The sequence below is a fragment of the Neofelis nebulosa genome, chromosome 3, assembly GCF_028018385.1.
Source record: "Neofelis nebulosa isolate mNeoNeb1 chromosome 3, mNeoNeb1.pri, whole genome shotgun sequence".
NCBI classification, from domain to species: domain Eukaryota; kingdom Metazoa; phylum Chordata; class Mammalia; order Carnivora; family Felidae; genus Neofelis; species Neofelis nebulosa.
The window spans coordinates 30,985,515-30,991,211 of NC_080784.1; the positions used below are offsets into that span (position 1 = coordinate 30,985,515).

Sequence of the window (5,697 nt, forward strand, 5' to 3'; positions counted from 1 at the left end):
GCAAAAGCACCGATTGTCAGTTTTGTGGTGAGGGATCCGGAAAATCTGGTAAACAAAGAACAAGATGAGATCTTCTAACTTTGGTGCAAAGATCATGTTAGAGTGAGTCAGGAGACTTGGTTGAAGTCCCAGATCTGCCTCTATGTTTTAGAATCTTAAGCGATTCAATTAACGTATTTGAACATTAGTTTCCTCATCTATAAGATATAGTGAAGGTACGCGAGATAATGATTGTTCCTGGATAATATTTGGCACATTGTAGATGTTCTTTAAAAGGTGGCCACCATTCTGATTTAAGCCCTCTATGGCTTTATGTTTCTATGATTTTCTATACATCAGAAACATTTCTGTAGCTCATCTTGGTTAGACAGGTGCTACTGAATGTGAAAGACAGAAATGGGATGATACGATCTGAGCTGAGAAAAGAGTAAAAGAAAACACCCAAAAGCATCTTCTTAGGGGTAGCATTTGCCAATATTCATAGAACAAGTGCCTTGGAGAGGGAGAGGTTGGAATATCCATGTTCATAGATTCCTGCTTAATAAGTAGTAATTGTGTCTCCATATTGGTTTTTCCCCAGTTTTACTGAACCACAATTGACTATATAAGTTCAGAGTGCACAGGCACAGCACAATGTCTTGACCTACATATAATAGCAAAATGATTACCACAATAAGTTTAATCACATCCATAATCTCATGTAGATACGAGAAAGAAGGAAAGAAAATGTTTTCCCCCCTTGTGATGACAACTTTTAGGCTCTTTCAAATATACCATATTGCATTTTTATGTTTCTTAAATAAGCCTATGGCCTTCTTAAGGAAGGCCATCAGGGAGTGTGATTTCACCAGGATAAGAATCTGATTTACAAATTGTTAGTATGACTAAGGGTGTCTGTTTGTTTTGGATCAGGAGTCGACAAACTACAGGTCACCAGCCAAACCACGCCTCTCAATCTGTTTTTGTCAATAAAGTTTTATTGGAACATACCCAGTTATTACATCTCTGGCTGCTTTCATGCTACATTGGCAGAGCTGTTTAATTGCAACAGAGACCATATTGCCCACAAAGCTGAAAATATGTACTGTCTGACTCTTTACAGAAAAAATTTGTCAACCCTTAAGTGGCATTTGTGCCGATTAAATAGGTAGTGGCTGGCATCAGCATGTAAAGTTTAAACCACTTAAGGGCGCATAACAGACTGACAGCTTAAGAAAAAAGTATGTGTGAGTTTATTTACTTGGAATAGTAAGGAGAATGACCCTGGCACCATCGTTCTTGTTGGTAGAATCCCTTTCTCAAGAAATGGTTTCTCTGGCCAGGTTACAGTAGGTAAAGCCTAAGGAAAATCATCCCACCCTGGGTCTAAGGAAACAGCATTATAACTCTATACAGTGGCTATGGAGAAACATAAAATAAAGGTGTCTTCTGCAAGTATTATGGTAGGTGAGAAAAATGTAATAAGTAAGAGCAAGAAGAATTTATTCCATATTGAGAGGATCTGTTTTGGAGCCCAGACCAAACGGATCATGCAGCAAGAAATACAAGGTCAATTTTGGTGATTTTATTTAGGGAGAAATATCAACTGTGCAGATATCCGGAGCAGAAATAAAAGAGAATGTTCACCAGTCACCGTAGGTTGCAGCAAACTACCTGCATGGATTTTTAAAATGTTGTATTGGTGATGAATGTGTTGATGATTATGTGCACACTGTAAAAAAAAAAAAAAAAAAAAAAAAAGACCCAAATCCATTGTTATCAGAACTGGAGAAAAAAATAGTTCAGATGTTTGAAACTCTACTGACGCAAAATATTGTGTAATTCATAAACAATCCTTTGTGAGTGTTTGAGTTCATAGTATGCCCAGAATATAGGACTCACTAGCTACCCTCATGCACGAAACAATTGCTCTTTGGTGTATTTGTTTGTCTGTCAAGTGGTAAACATTCCCCTGGAGGATACTGAAGCTTGTGAAAAGGATGAATTGATGGATATGTACATGGAAAATGTAGTCACAGGGCCCTTCTCTCACTGATCACCATCCCGCCCCCAACTCCATACCCCACGCATGCACCCTGCCATCCTGCACTGTGACACTGGCCATGCTGTCTCGGCAACACACAAAGCCTATGCCCAGGATAAGCTTCTCTTTCAAGCGCCTATCTGGCTTTCAGCATGTGCTTTGAAGAGATAGTGACATTGCTATGCTCTGACATACACCATAATGTCAGCACAGCAGAAGCAAGTGGAAGATTCTACTTTCCCGATAAAGATCAGTTGCTGTTTCCTGTCTTGAAGACGAAAGCTGAGCAAATGCAAAGGTCATCTGTGTTTATATTAACAATGCAGGAGTTATACTATGTTTTCGCAACAACATCAGATCATTATTTATCCACTTGTCCTTTTTTTTTTATAATTCCTTTGAACTGCCTACATTTGCTTATCATGATATTTCTAAATCTGTAAACAGCCCAAGTGTGGCTGTTCTATTTCTCTAAATAGAGTCTTAGGTCATTTTATTATCCAACATTATAAGTCATCAAAATGCATCCATCTGTTGTCTTTCCACATCTGGTGTAATTTTAACTCTTTAAGCCTAAAGGAAAAACTAGAAAAACCATTGTGACGTTAGTGTGTTACTTTTTCCTACCACGCTGTTTTCTGATACATCGTTTTCCCTGGAAAACCACAAGGAAATAATTAAATCTATCTATTTCTTTGGAAATGGCATTAAATGCAAAGTCTTCTCCCCCTTCACTTAGTGATCTTTCTGGTTTTCTGGTGCCCTGATTATTTTCCCTGGGATCACAGCCACTCGGAGCCTTTTCTCACCAACTCAAAAAAATCTTTACAGATGTGAAGTCATAGAGCCTCTGAGGCTGCCTTCCAGTGGTCCACGGGCAGATCTCCGTAGCAATGGAGCTGTAAGCAAGGCAAAAAGCCAAAGCCTGTTTAGCACCACCAACCTTGTCAATTTGCCAATCATTCTTTCAGATTTTATTGCATGCATGATTAGATTTTCTTGCATGTGCATTTTGGGGGTAACAGCATTTTGGTTGACCTGTTTTCAATCCGTTTGACTACCTTCATTTTGGTAGCTCCTTCAGCAATAAAGAAAAAAGTTGAGCAATTCAGCTTTAAATCACATGATGAGGCAAATCACAGTTTATCAACTGGTTATAGGATAGTTCTAACGTGTGAGATAAGATGAGCTCTCTTTCCGTTATCTGTTGGGGAAAGAAGATGCTCAACATCCAGGAAATTGACAAATGTTTAATTACTTAGGTTGGGTAGCTTATAAATACAATGTGAACAGGGACAGTTTCCACCACACAATTATTTTCTTCCAAGTTGTTATCTGTTTCAGCTGGGATAGGCTAGATTGTTCCATGGCAACAAAATTACCCCCAAAGTTTCCGCAGTTTACAACAACCAAGATTCATTTTTCAATACACTATCTGCTCAGTGAGTATTAGCAAGTGGTTCTGCTCCATGTCAATACCTATATGCGACCCACAGTGATGGAGGAGTCTCTTTTGATATTGGTGTCTGTTATGGCAAAGGCAAAGACAAAAGTAGACCTTGGTCATAGAACAAACTATGGCTTAAGTTTCTGTCTGGATATAATACGAGTCACTTCCCTTCCCATGTCCATTTCAGTGGCAGAACAAGTCAATCCAAATCTGACTTCAGCGCCTTTGGGAAAATACAGTTCCAACCCCGGGAAGGGAAGCAAGGTTTGGATGAGTGGTAATGAAATCCACCTCTCCATCCAACTCAGGTGTCATTGCTTTATTTGAGTGAGTTTTTTTTCTTCTTAAGATCCCCCTTTAAAACGAGCCTGGAAACAGTGTTTATAGAAATCAGTTTCACTAGTTCTAAAGAAGGGGTCTCATTGTTGGGATGTGTTGTCTGACCTTATTAGTTGATTTCAACCATAGGCTGAAAAATGGATGACCCATTTTAGGACTATCACCACCCATAGAACTATAGGTTTTCCTGCTTAAGGGTTTCACACTGATGCAACAAAGGAGTACGCTCTTCACCAAAAGGACCAAAGCTTTCTCCTGCTCTGTCAGCTGCTGGTTTCCTCCAGCTAGTTACTAAAACTAGGTACAAGGAGGTGAGATATCACTCCTCAGCAAGTCTGCAGCATCTGTGCTTATGACAGTACCCTGGTAATTCCTGATAATTGTATCACTCCCTGATGGAAAACCAGCTTTTATTTCAGCAACAACAAGGGTTGTGCTGGACCCCTGACCTCACCTGAAGATGTCTTTATGTTGGATCTGCCTTATATATGGGGCAGTTGGTTCAAGACTTAGAGAAATTTCTACAGATGCTCTCATTCCAGGTAAGTTGTTTTTGTTTTGCTTTTGCGATAGGACCTAGTCATATTTTGTCCACTACTGGAAAGCATAGATTAGTATTCCATGCGGAAACTGGTTTATTACTTCCGATGTGTTTTTGTAAATAAACATTGGCTGCATCAACAACACGATCTAACCTTATGCAAGTCAGTATAGTAATGCTGGACCTTAGCGATCTGAGGGTGGAATGAAATGCGGTATGTTTTTTTCCAAGACAAAGTAATAAGCTGTATGTTTTACAATATGAATAGGATTAGGGATACATAAGGATATTTATCCAGAGTTTCTCTTCTCTTTGTTTTGTAGAGTGACGGGACCCAACCGGGGGAATCGGCCAGAAGCAACAATGGCTTCAGGCTTGGCGAAATGGACTAAAACATGAAGGTAAGTGTTTGAGATTCTGGTTTCCCAGGACCACGTCTCTGCCTCATCATACAGAGTCACGACCTCCTTTTACCACTATGGTCCCGACACTGTGAAGCCTTCGGCCCATTGGCAGTGCTTTTCCTGCCGTATGCTGATTACTAATGCCAGTAAAATACCTACGTACTTTGGCAGTAACGTATGCAGATACGTGTGTTTCTAATTACAGGGATATTGTTAGAACATGACTTGGCTTTGAGATACACAGCTAATAATCCAAGCAAAAATAATGCTTTGTTTTCTAGCAGAAAAAAATAAGAACTTCATTTTAATCATTTTTCCCCTTTCTCTCTCTTTTTGTTTGATACACATACACGGGCACTATCATAAACTGGCAATACCAGAAGTTGTTGCAAACAGTGTGGCCCTTTCTTCCCAGACATCGGACATACCACATCTGTTACCTGCTTAACCATCCATCTACTCCTTTGCTACAGCTGCATATCCAGGATTCTGTGTGCTATCATTGTTCTTTATGGATACCATGTATAAATTTAAAGAATAAGTGTAAATTAATTAAAGTTGTTATTTTAAAATATGTATCTCTATAGTGTACGTGCATAATTTTTGCTTTTCCTCACCTTTTTCTTGCACACCTAAAAGGTTAAATCTGAGAGCAACACATGTGTGCGGAACCTGAGTGCACTATAGGTTCAAATGGGCAAGAAAGTTGTTCAGTGAAATCACACAGTCCAGTTCTTGACTATGCTATTATGATTTGCATTTTCAAATCAGTGTGTCTCCAGCCTTAGGACAGTGCTACTATTATTGTTGGTGGATTTTGCAACCTAATCTTGACTCACTCAGTGAACCACAAAAAATCACCCAAGGCCAGATTCCCAGTCCTCAGGAATTCCCTTTCAAATGATGAGAGATGTACTCTTCTTCAAGATCTTCTTAAGAA

General features: G+C 39.3%; 1 long non-coding RNA gene across 1 annotated transcript; it reads left to right on the forward strand.

Annotated features, from left to right (window-relative positions):
• Positions 1 to 3,096: 3,096 nt before the first annotated feature.
• LOC131506541 (uncharacterized) lies at positions 3,097 to 5,335 on the forward strand. Its single transcript, XR_009259009.1, has 2 exons — positions 3,097 to 4,754; positions 5,138 to 5,335. It is a non-coding gene; the product is annotated as an uncharacterized LOC131506541 (long non-coding RNA).
• The last annotated feature ends 362 nt before the right edge of the window (positions 5,336 to 5,697 follow it).